The sequence below is a fragment of the Mastigoproctus giganteus genome, chromosome 8, assembly GCF_048544385.1.
Source record: "Mastigoproctus giganteus isolate SK-2022 chromosome 8, ASM4854438v1, whole genome shotgun sequence".
Classification (NCBI taxonomy): Eukaryota; Metazoa; Arthropoda; class Arachnida; order Uropygi; family Thelyphonidae; genus Mastigoproctus; species Mastigoproctus giganteus.
Window position 1 is genome coordinate 108,022,549 of NC_143582.1, and position 12,671 is coordinate 108,035,219.

The following is a 12,671-nucleotide window of genomic DNA, read 5'->3' on the forward strand; positions in this document are numbered from 1 at the left end:
CATGTGGGGTGGTGCCCCCAAAACCTCTCTCAGGCTTCTAGATTCCTTTCAGAAGAGGGCAGTTAGGTTAATTAATGATTTATCTATAACAGAATCTCTCCACGCACTGTTCTTCTGAATTGGCTTCTATAATTCCCGCTCTCTCTTTCAAAATAGTCCGAACACGTGCCACCAACTTTTCGTCTTCCTTTATACGTATTTCCTGAAAATTACTCCCCAGAAGTCCAATGTCAACTATCTTCTTCCGTGTTGGGGATTTACATAAAAATATCCTAAAATTGAGACGTGATAAGAGATTTTATGCAGAGTACAAATGTAAAAACACCCTTTTTTTAAAATAATAGTGCGTTCCACTTCTTGTATGCACTGAACCATAAAATGTTTTCTGCTCTTTTTCCAGCACGGCACTAGATTTTAAATGGAATAAGGAGCTGTACCGACAAGGTGAAATGAATTTAAAATTGGAGGCAGATGATTCATCAGAGATAACAAATGTCCCGTTTACATCTGCCATAGTCCCACTTAGCGCGGGACTATGGCAGCAATAAAATTCTACACTACTCAGATATTACTGCAGATAACCTTACACCCACGCAAAAAAAAAAAGTCATCCATTAAATTACGCTACTTTATACAGTAGGACAATAACTACAACAATTACCTATATTGTGGAAATGAAGCACAGGATAATCACTGGGATTTATTTGATTGTTCACTCTAATATGAGCGTCAATGATGATCAGAAGTTAGTAACAAGAATAATTGCTCTTCGTTCTAGAAAAGAACTTCCTGAAAGTGGTATATTGCATCACCACTAACAAACTGGTCAGGGGTTAAACCGCCGGAAGCTAGACGCTATTACTGCCTGTCCACAGGTTTACCAACTTTCATTATACCCTCAATGAGAGCTAAGGGTCTAAAGAAAAAAAAAAACGATATCATGATTTCACCAAATTTGCTGAAGGACAGCCACGTGTTCTACTATTAAAAAAAAACTTTGCTTTGAGAGTACGCGCTAAACGTCAGGAACCATATTATTCAGCCCAATTTGAAGATTTAATTACTGCTCACAGCCTTTACACAAAATAAACCCTACTTCGTGAATAGCTATGACGATCTTTGTTAGAGAATTGTTTGGTATTCCAAACAGTTACTGAAATCTCCACAAGCTACGAAACAAAAAACCTCATTCCCAGTGCCTATTCTCCAGACAATGTAATTTACAAAATTTAAGCCCTTGTTGCCATTCTCTGTACTTGTTCCAATTACATAATTGTGCATGCAGACGGTCTGCATCCTTAATGATCCCCAGGTCCTTTTTGATGTGTCGCCCTTTGTGAATTGGTTACAGACAAGCTTCCATGCATTTAGGCCTAAACGTTGAACAATATTTCTTAGTTAGTGTCGCCTCACTACCGACAATCAAGAAGAAAATGCCTGGTGGTCACCAGAACTTGCGGCTCTCTCTTCCCCCCCCCCCCCCCCCCATGACGTAGAGTTCCTCTGGCAGGACACCATCAATAATATTTCAAACCTCTAGAGGATCCATTTACTCACCTAGAACCCCGGAACTGCTGTTGGAAAGTCACTAATCTTACCAATCAATTGCACTCCTCTCTGTGCAAATTAAAGTGCTCAAACAGATAATCGAAATACTCTACGGACAATATGGCTTCAAGTCAGGAAGAAAGGTCGAGCACCGAGGATGCCCGCAGAGCTGTGTTGGACGAATTTTTCGACCTAGATGATGTACAAGCACTGACGTAAGCCGATGACCTTTCCCTGCCTTATAAGCGGAAATTCGTGCAAACTCCGACAATGGACAAAAAGGCACCAAAAATTCTATCCGTCCTACTGAAGGGTTACCTACTATCAAGCTAGTTGCTGAATTAAAATACTTAGGAGTTATCTTGGATCGGAACCGGCCGTTCACTCCACACCTAAACTACGGGCAGAATTAGATTAAAAATTATGCACGCGTTGCAAGAGATCAATCTGACAACAACAAATTTAGGCTCAAAGATCAGGTGAAAACTTTAACCTCCCAGTTCTACCCCCGTCGATAACGCTGGAACTCACCGCAAATTGACTTCCATTCCATTTGACAACAACAGAGTGGTCCCTGCTCCATGCCATACCCTTTTACTGCAGTAAGGTACCTAAGTCTGGCTACTGATATGCAAAAATCATCGTGGGAGCAGATGTTAACTGGCGGTCGCCAATGTGGAAGAGTTCCTGACAACCCCAACAATCTGCCTACATTATGAGAGGTCACCATGAGGCCTAGACAACGTCTGATCATCGCGCCATTACGTTCAGTCTAAACAAATCACTGGGAACTCTTCCAGACCACCCTACAGAATAGCATACAACGACAGAGAGAGCGCCTAGTCTCCACCACTGGGAACACACCATCAACAATATCCTTGACGCTGCCTTTCATCCAGATACCCCAAACTTACTACTGAACCTATATCTCAGAGAAGGTACCTTCCTGGAAGATGGCAAACGTTAAACTCATCCTAAAGAATCCACCACACCTACCGGCCCATTGCACTTTTGACAGTTATCAGTAAGCTACATTACTATGAACTATGATGAGGCAGACAGGAAACCTATTGTATAGTTTTCCTTCCAAATTAAGAAATTACCTTAACTCACCTCCTGACCAAGGTAAACAGATGTGATAGCTGGGGCGTTCGACTCACTTTGGTGGCCTGGCGAGGCTGCGCGAAGCCAACATACCAAAGTCATGGCCCACTATTGTGGAATACTGTCTTGGACAACCGAAATATTCCGCACAAAAACAAACTCCATCCTACTAAAGGGACGCCTTGATCTTGGACCACCTAAAATATCTCCGTAAAGAATGGGCTTGAAAAAGCGAGTCCTCAAACTGTTCTACAAAACTATCGTCACCGGCGCATGGTTTCAAAAACTACAACAGGCACTCTCCCACTGAACTTAGAACTCATACGACAAAGACACCCCACAGACTTTTCTGGAGTTCACTATTGACCTAACCAGCAACAGAAATGTGGAAAAGAAGAGGGTGCAACTCTCAAAAGCCGGAGATCACAAAGAAATGTCTACAAAACAACGGAGCAATTAATGCCAAACTGTCTCTACTTCGGATTCAAGTTGGATCAACTTGAATTTGCGGGGGCTGGAGAGCTGGCAGGCTCTATGAAGACCTACGTAGCGTTTTACTTACCACTGGGACACCAGAAATGACCCACCCCCAAGAATTAGGAAATAAACCACACTAAGGTAAAGGACTGACATGAACGGTCCCAAGGATGACACCACCAACAGGGTCATTGTATAGTTTTCCTGCAGACGCTTGTTGGCAATCGCACCGGGCTCCCTTGCCCACTCTATCATCCCCATATTTCTGCCTTCAGTCTCCCACACACAAAAATTTATGTCAAAATTCCCGTTCGGCCTTTATTATGCAAGCATTATCACCCTCATCAAACCGACGATGATGGATCTGGTTTTTTTAGGTCCTAGCGGCTAAACGACCAGATGAACAAAGCCCACACACTTTTATATCTCTGGCATTTCCCAATGAAAGCAACACGGAGATGGGGGAAAACACCTGGTGTGCTCCCCACCCAATCTAAAATCACTTTCGGCCTGCCTCAGTAGGGGTACACGACACATGTACAATATCCATACACTTTTGAATCTCTGGCGCAACCAACGGGGAGATGGGAAAAACCCCTGGTGCCACTTGACACTAAACACACTTTACTGATAATCAGATCAAGAGTAACTCCCGAACATGCTGATGTAGAAAACAATCATCCACAAATTTCCTCTCTCTGATTTACTAGCCCACTCAGTTTATTATACTCATTAGGCCTATAACACACTCCTCACAATGCTTGTGTCACTGGATTTTACGAGTTTTTTAAATGATAGCATCAGCAAATATTCTTGCAGTCTCTCCTGTTTACAAGTACAGACCAGACTGAAAATATTCAACAGTGACCTGTACTTGTTAAGTAATTCTACCGGTCAACAACTTGAAAGAAGTCCTCAAGGCTAGAAACCGGGACCATCTATGAGGTGAGCCAAGCTAGCAGAGAAACTTTTCTACACCGAAAAATACCATTTAAAAGCGAGGGAAAGCAGAAGTTGGATCGTGGAACTTTCCCCGCAGGCATGGCAACTATTAAAGGGGGGAAGCTACCGATTCCATTAGCGGATGGCCATGCCACATGTGTAAACTGCAAAATAATGAAACTTGACCAGGGATCCACAAAGTTCAACTTACCTGAAAGCAGAACAGGAAAACGACACACACCGTGAGCGGCTATTCTGATTAACTACCTGCGTCACCTTTAAGATACCCTTCCAAATTAAGAAATTATAATAGGCGCAGACGTAAACTGTCGTTCCCCAATGTGCTACGACGCTCGATGATCCGAGTCATACCTTATATCAACAAACTGCATAGCGGACTTAGGGAACCACAGATATAATAAAAATTAGGAGCAGTCGATAAGTAATATATTGGACGCAATGCAACGGAAGACACCAACTGGATTCGGGGCAGACATGAGGAAAACGGCCAACAAAAAATCCTGAATACTTGGAATAACCAGTACGATTGATACATTGAGTAATATACACAGGATTGCATCAAGAAGTGACTGCCTGAGGGAGGCCGCAATCCCAACCAACCTCTAAAGTTATGGAAAGCTACTTATCACATAGAAAATTTCACGTTTCGTGCCGAGGCAGGCAAATAGACGGCGTTACCATTAAGCTACTGAACAAGCTGAAATACTTAGGCATCGTCCTTGACAAGAACATCTAAAATATGTAAGAAAAAAAAAATCAGAGTTTACTCCGCATTGGGGGGAAATCACCCGTAAATACCTACCCAGCCTGGGTCACGGACCATGCAATGAGAAACTATTTAGCTGTGGTCGAGGATTGGACACTCAGTGCCATTTTCCGGAATTGATCTGGGACAGTCCCCTCCCACTCTACATGGAGATTTTTTTTTTGGTCCAGAGGAACAACTGTATACGACACTGTACCCATATATTTTTAAATCTCTGGTACACCCACAATAAAAGATGGGGGGGGAGGGCTTAGCAAAAAGACTAGCTACCGATTACGAAGCAGGTGCTTGGTTTTGGAGAGTCTCCAAAACCAAGCTTAGGACTAAATTTCTTTCATTACCGCGTTCGATGTCGAATAATGGAACCCTGAATCTTTATATCTCATACAGGGGTATGATCTGGAAGGAACTCACTGCTATCGGGCAGCAATGGGTTCAAAATGAACATGGTGAGGTTACACAAAGATATTTCAAATGTTGAAAGACAGGTACTGCTGAGTAAATAAATAATGTACATTTGCTCATTGAAAAGACTTGTGGCTAGAAACTCTACTATGTAGGTAGACCCTTTCTCCTGTAAGTGATGCTGGACGGCTAACCTTGAAGAATCGTAATTGCTTCTCTCGTGTGAGACCTTCACCCCATAGACTACTGAAATAATCTAAAATGCCATCAAGCCTATTGAATAGGAAAACCTTCTACTTTAGTGCATGCTAGTAAATCGCTTTAAAAGTTTCTGTTTCTATAGCTCCTACTAGGGAAGAAATTAAATCAGACTATAAATTTCCCGAACACTGGAATGTGTCATCAATGTTAATGCTATTGAAAACTGCAGGGTTCTTTAATTGTCTCGGATGTGTGACTTCAATTGGTTTTTGGAGGTTTTTTTTTTACTAGCACCCACTGGTATGGCGCTTTGGCATGTAAGATGATAAAAAAACCTGGACGGGCAGCAGAGGTCCTACATTCAAGACATAGTCCACTAGGTGGAGATGGGCTATGCCTAGAGACCACCCTTGATACCAGGACACACAATCCGCATCAGCTGAGAAGGCATTGATTTGGAGAAAGTTTGTCTTATTCTTCGGAGGCGCCACAGAAACAGGTATCTGACGTTGATTGGATTGAAGAGAAGACGAGCGTTCAAAGAAACGTGGCCGAGTAGAACCAAAACTGATCACTTTTTGAGATAGTGAATTTAATATCAGGTAGAGGAATTCCATCTTTTATGAAGCTCAGTCCAACATTTCGCTTTTTCATTCTTTGGATCGGCAGTGGAATCATAGGTCAAATCGGAAAAAAGTTAGATATCCTTTGTGCATAAGATCCAGAGGTAATAAGCTTGCGATGGCTAGCAAAAAGGTCTGTGTAACGATTGGAATAAACACTGTAGTATGGAATTCTTTCACTATGTCCTGCCTACGCATCAATTCCGAGGGTTTGCAGAAACCGCATAAAAGGTCTGTAGTTTCCTCTCTTTGACGAAAGTTTCCATAGCGCACGCTCCTAGAGATGGTGAACGGGTAGCCCATCTCTTTCGTTGAGTACAGCGGTACGGGTGTTAAATTTCTTCGGAAGTATCCAACTTGTGCCGGATTGCACAGAATGCCGCAAGCGTTTTTAGCCTGGCAATCTTGAATTCGTCTTTGAAAGTAACCCCAAATCCGTGTGGGAGTGAACCTTTTCAATGGCGGTTCCATTTAGTGTGAGCATAATTTTGTGAAGGTAATCTCAGCTGCATTCTAACTTTTCAGTATAACCTAGTAAATTTGAAACAACAAACGTGTGACTGCTAATATACGGTGAATTTTTTTTTTCCTTCTGCAAAAAATTAATCAATGTGTCATATATGATTAATGAACACAATCAAATAATTTTCAAATTTCTTTTATCAAAGACTGGCAGTAAAAGAGCATATTTGTACAGCAGTATTGCAATTTCGGTTTAAATACATGACTACATTTAACCACATACACTGAGCCTTAATACAAACTTCCTCTTGTACTATACATAAATAACAACGGTATACACTTTATTCACAGACTAGACTCTGCCTCCTTCACCGCAATGTGAATTAAGTTAAATACGAACCGTTCCTTCGTTTATGATTACAAAAAGCATGGCTTACCATTTTGAGTTACGAGGACTGCACATAGTAGAGGGAATTCAGAATCAATATGATTTGGTAATTATGAATTCCCTCGTTATTTAAAATGTTGGTTAATTTAAATATACTCTTTCGAATGGAGTGCAGAACACGGGTGCTCCCATTCGGTACTGAAATTGCTGTGAAAGCTAAATAGTGATCTGGAATCAGTTTTTGAAAATTCATATCAAAGTGGGGTGGGTTTAAGAAGGTTTGTTTGTTTGTTTGGTTTGGTTTTTTTTTTAAGGAGCATTAGCAACTAAGGCCATATTGCTCCGGGTCATGCGGTGGTCATTCCCTGACCTTTCCGCATCCTCCGTATTTGGTGGTGACGGGCTCGAACCCCGGTTTAATCAAGAAGCGTGTGCTACGCACTGCTGCTCCTTCCCACCTGGCTACGGAGGCGCCGGTTTAAGAAGGTAAATGTGAAATAATGAACAAAAAGCGTACGGGTGAGTTCACGTCACTGAAATCAAATCTACATCATTCGGATTCACACGATGCTTGTGGGGGGATATAATAATAAATGAGACTGAGGTGTTACACTAACTCAAAATTACAAAACTAAAATCTTTCCGGAGAGTAACATTTAGCACGAGTGTCCTTTTTATGTTTAGCAGTCGCGAGATGGTTGCATTTCCTAAAAGAGCCTTCACGTATCGATGTAACTTTAATCCCTGAATAAAAGGAGTGCCATGCGTGGACATCAGAAGACAATTTTCATTTATACTTCAGATAGGTATATTAAATTAGATCCATTATATTTCTCTTGAAAAAACGATACAAAACTTTCTAGTATCCTGCCAGTTGATAATTATGCTGCATTAGTTGAGGTTCTAATTTGTTTAAGTTTTATACTATAGACAGCTTGTAACATCGGGATCTACTTAGAATTTTGTTTAACCTATTTAAGTTGAGGTGACGATTTTTATTCCTTCTGCTTTTAGTGTTTTGAATAGATACTAGAAGCGATTGATTAACTTAGTAATGAAATTTTGAAAGGCAAGATCAACAGTTAAATTTTTTTTTTTCTTAATAAAATGAAAGTACAATTATTGTACATGCCTGTACTTTCATATAATATTCAACCGAAGAAGAAAATCTTCAATTTTATAATTCTGTTGATGGAACATTGTAATCTGACAGCATAGAATTCCTTCCTTGAATGTGATTTTTTATTAGAAGATTGAAACATAAGCCAGGCGAAATTTATCACTTCTGAATAGCAAAATGTGTCAATATCAGATTATAACTGAGTTTCAATTGAATAACTGAGTTATAACTGAGTTTCAATTGAGGTGAGGTCCTAAGATAGTATTTCATTTTATAAAGAAAATTATCTTTATGAGCAATGTAGGCCTTCCAAAAATAAATAGAATTTCATTAATACCTTTTAGCGAAACAAATCTGAAGGCTTGTGTCGACGAAACATAAGGACAAACAATTTAATCAGCAGAATATCGTATATACGAGGGGAGTGTTAATATACATCAGAAACGTGGCTAGGAAGTTCATACTTTTCTTGGATTCAGAGTTCTGAACAGAAAACCAGGCTCTCACTTCATTGGTTACTTCATTTTAGCGAATAAGGTAGATTTTCAGAGCATCTTTTGGATAGCTTCCCGCGTACCTTATAATCTATAAGAATGATACGTTGAGGGGGGGGAGTTAGTGAAGATGAACGTTTTTAACAATCCCGGTTGCCTTTAAGACTGGTGAAAAGCGACCCATGGCTAATTTTCTATAAAATTTATAATCACAGGTCTATCGTCAAGAACTAACTGATTCGCGATAGCAGGGATGGATCATCATCCACATCTGAACTGTCTTTCTCAAATGATGGACAATTCTCTCCATATTACTGCTTCATTGTCTTGCAAATGAATAAATTTCCATATATTCTTGCTCAAGTTCAATAACTGATGGGTCAAAAAAAAACCAACACATAATATAAAATTCTTAACTGCATATGCTCTAATTGTAAGTAGAGTCGTATATTTAAAAACAACCGGTAAAATTTCAGGTAGTAACTGCCTAAAATATTCTTGGCTTAATTTAATGAATTTTAGTATGGATATTAAAAATGCTTATATAAATTACAGCTTAACATCACTGATTTATCATTTCAATTATTCTCCAAAGACGTGAACTGACCCGTTTCTCTTTCTTCTATATTCCCTCGTTCATATTTACTTGCAGAATTCGGCTTTCGCTTTTTTGCGACTGAAAAATGTCGTTAAGCAAATTAAGTTTGCTGCTCAGTACATCGGTCTTATATTGTGGAGACACTCCACCAAGACTTATCGTTTTTATAAAATCCCCAAAACACAAGAGGTATATATTACCGTGCATGGGTTGAGAAAATGGAAGAAAACTTGGTTTTGTGAGTTTCAAGATGAACAGTAAAAGGATGTTGACGGTTTGAGGATCCCGTCCCAGATGTGGGAAGTATTCCATGGTAGTGCGGATTTGCGATTTGTATAGAGTGAACAGCTGTTTGGAAGAAAAATAACGCGGAAAGGGGAAACCAAGTTTTTCAGATGCATAGGAAGCAACACTTCTAATGTGCTTTCCCAAGAAAGATCAGAGATATGACAGGATGGAGATCAACATTTAAGGAATTGGTAGTAGATGTTTGAGCGGTGGAATGAAATGTGCTATCATCAAGCAAAACTGTGGATAGGATTTCTAGTCAACGGAAGAGGGAAATTAATATACAAAGAGGAAAAGGATGAGAGAAAGAACTGAACCTTGAGGAACACCAGCAATAATGGAGAAGTTAGAAGACAGAGAGCCGTTTACCAACAACCGCAGTGAGCGTCAAACAGAAAATTGGATATCCAATTACAAAAGTCAGTTGGCAAACCATAAGATGGGAGCTTATTAGAAGACCTTTATGTCAATACCGGCCTCCGTAGCCGAGTGGGCAGGAGCGGGAGTGCAGTAGCACACGCTCTTTGAGAAGACTGGGGTTCAAGCCCCTGACTGCTGAATACGGTCGATCTGCCAACCCGCACTGGACCAGCGTGGCAGATTATGGTCCATTTCCCTCAGCATGAATTGTTGAGGAGGCTTCCATCCTGCAGTGGGTTGATAATGGCTGCACTTTACTTTACTTTTACTATGTCAAGAGCAACTGCTCGAGTTTGGTCAAACTTTCCCATACGTGGGTAACAAAGTCAGAATATCACCAGTGGATCGACACTGACGAAATCCATACTGGCGATCGTTGATTACATGAAAAGTTACAAGATATTTTAAGAGTTGGTGGTTAATTGATTTCTCCATTACTTTATAAAGAGTAGAAGTGCAATGGGAGGGATTTATCACTCCTTTTAGGAACTGGCTGGATATGAGCAAATTTCCAAGCAGAAGGGAAAGCGCCTTCGGAATAAGAAAGTAAAAAATAGCTAAACAGAACAGGAGAAATGCCATCAAGATTGTTCAAGACCAAATGAGGCATTCAATGGTGTCAGGTGGTTTACCAGGATCATCAATACACGAGTTGGAAGAAAAGTAGGATGCTGGCAGATCAGCTTTGGCTGAAGTGACAAAAGACCAGAATGCTCGACCACCATTTGGACAAAAAGCAAATTGCCTGTTCGAAATCTAGTTTGTGCTGATAACTAACCGCTTTACAATTGTTGCGAGCTTTGGTGTAGACAGAAAATGAAACTGGAGTTTTGGATACCAGCCAATTGCAAAATGCAAACATTCTTATCCTGAACAGTCTTAGCGCATTTATTAAGGAACAAGGTTTAAAAAAAGAAAAGATTTCCTTCCTACAAAAAAAAATTCACTGACACGATCTGAGCAAACGTTGACATCAGAAGGTTTGAAACAGTAATCTGACCAAGGAAAACAAATCTCGTAGATTATCCCATTTTGCATTCTTATAAGGCCAAACAATACGAGGTGGAGAAAGGCTCCAACACCAAATTGTGATCTCAGGTGCCTAGAGGACCACTCACCTCGATCGTGTACTTTGAAAGATTTTTGTGAGAAAAAGATCGACCAGTGGAGGTGTGAACGTTAAAATTATCTCACTGTTAGGAAAGTTGGACTGGAGGAAGTCAGAGTCCTAAATGATTAGTGGAGTTGGGAGGACGACAAAGGCAACAGATGAAGATTAATGTGGTTGAGGGATTTTAAGCCAGAGGAGATTCCAAATTACTAAGTCTCTGAAAGGGAATATCAGAACGGACATAAGTACCAACTTTGAAGCGAATAATTTGGACAACTGAGATGAACAGTCAACAAATATACGCGGTCCATTTCCACTTACAGAATCCAATAACTTGGATTCTGTAAGTGGAAATGGACAGCGTATATTTGTGAAATTAACTAGGAAGTTTTCGCAGTTTTCGTTTTATTTATTTTTAATAAGAAACGGTGGCGAAGACATGCTGTTTGAAGTAATTAAATTTGTGGATATGGCAAGAATATACCCAGCTCCTGGACAACGTGGCCTCGACACTACTCGGACTCCTTCCATTCACTATCACAGTAGAGACAACGATATTATACTCTAGCTGGTCCGGTGTATTATCTAGCGGTTGGCCTTCTAACACCGTTTTAGAGCTGTACCGTCGAAATGTAAGGGAGAGTGGATATCTCCGTGATGGTATGGGCACCACACCTCGACCCTTGATTACGTTAGTTCGCACCCGGGAAGTCACCTCCAGTATCCTATGTGTCGTATTTCAGGATTTGAACATGGGGGTTACTAACAGACCGACCATCAGCCTTTTTGACTCCCAGGTAGTAAGCCCAGCTTGGCATATCTGAGAAAATGTCTGTAACATCCTCGAGGTCTTGGTATTGCACTACTCTAAATAAAACATGCTGCTCCCCCAGTGGAGAAGTATATTGCTATTTTATTTAAAGTGCATGTTTCGATCTATTTTTAAGGTCTCATTGGTGGGCACAAGCAATTATGGTTGTTCAGTTCTTCACTGTCCGTGCATCAATAAAATCTCAAAAAAAAAAAAAAAAAAAGATTTAAACCAGGGTCTGGGTGGTGGCAGACACTTTAATTAAAACAGCAATTTCTCCAGTGGCGTAGCGGTATGCCCACACAATATGAGATCGATGCACAAACTTAGTTTGTCGATTGCTACGTCCAGGTGGAGACTATGCTCTTCATATACGGTCACATTATAGCTCTCGTAGCACAAGGCTTTTGCCATTAGACGAGGGTAAAATATAATATACAACTTAGCACTCAATATTAACGAATAATAGTAGTTCATTTAAATGAAGCTTTTGTAATTTTAATAATTAGTTTTAAATTATATTAAGCTATTTTTTTATATCGATACAAAATACACACTAACTAAATTCATTCATTTAACTGATGTAATCGGAATGATATGAAGTTTTTAAGACTACAAAATACAAACCTGCTGTACGAGTTGGGAATCATCTGGCAGTAGACTGTCCGTTCAGAACAAAATTTCAGCTTTGCTTTTAAGCAATATAAAAAATCTCGGTGGACTAAATTGATCAGTCCTCACCTACAAATATGTTATCTATAAAAATAGAAAATTCTAGAAACGCGTACAGAACCAGCAAGGCTGTTTTTTTTTTTTTTTTTTTGACATCTGGTGCCATTTACAGAAGAAACTTGTTTTTCACATTGTACGAGTATTAGACAAAAAGAAGAAA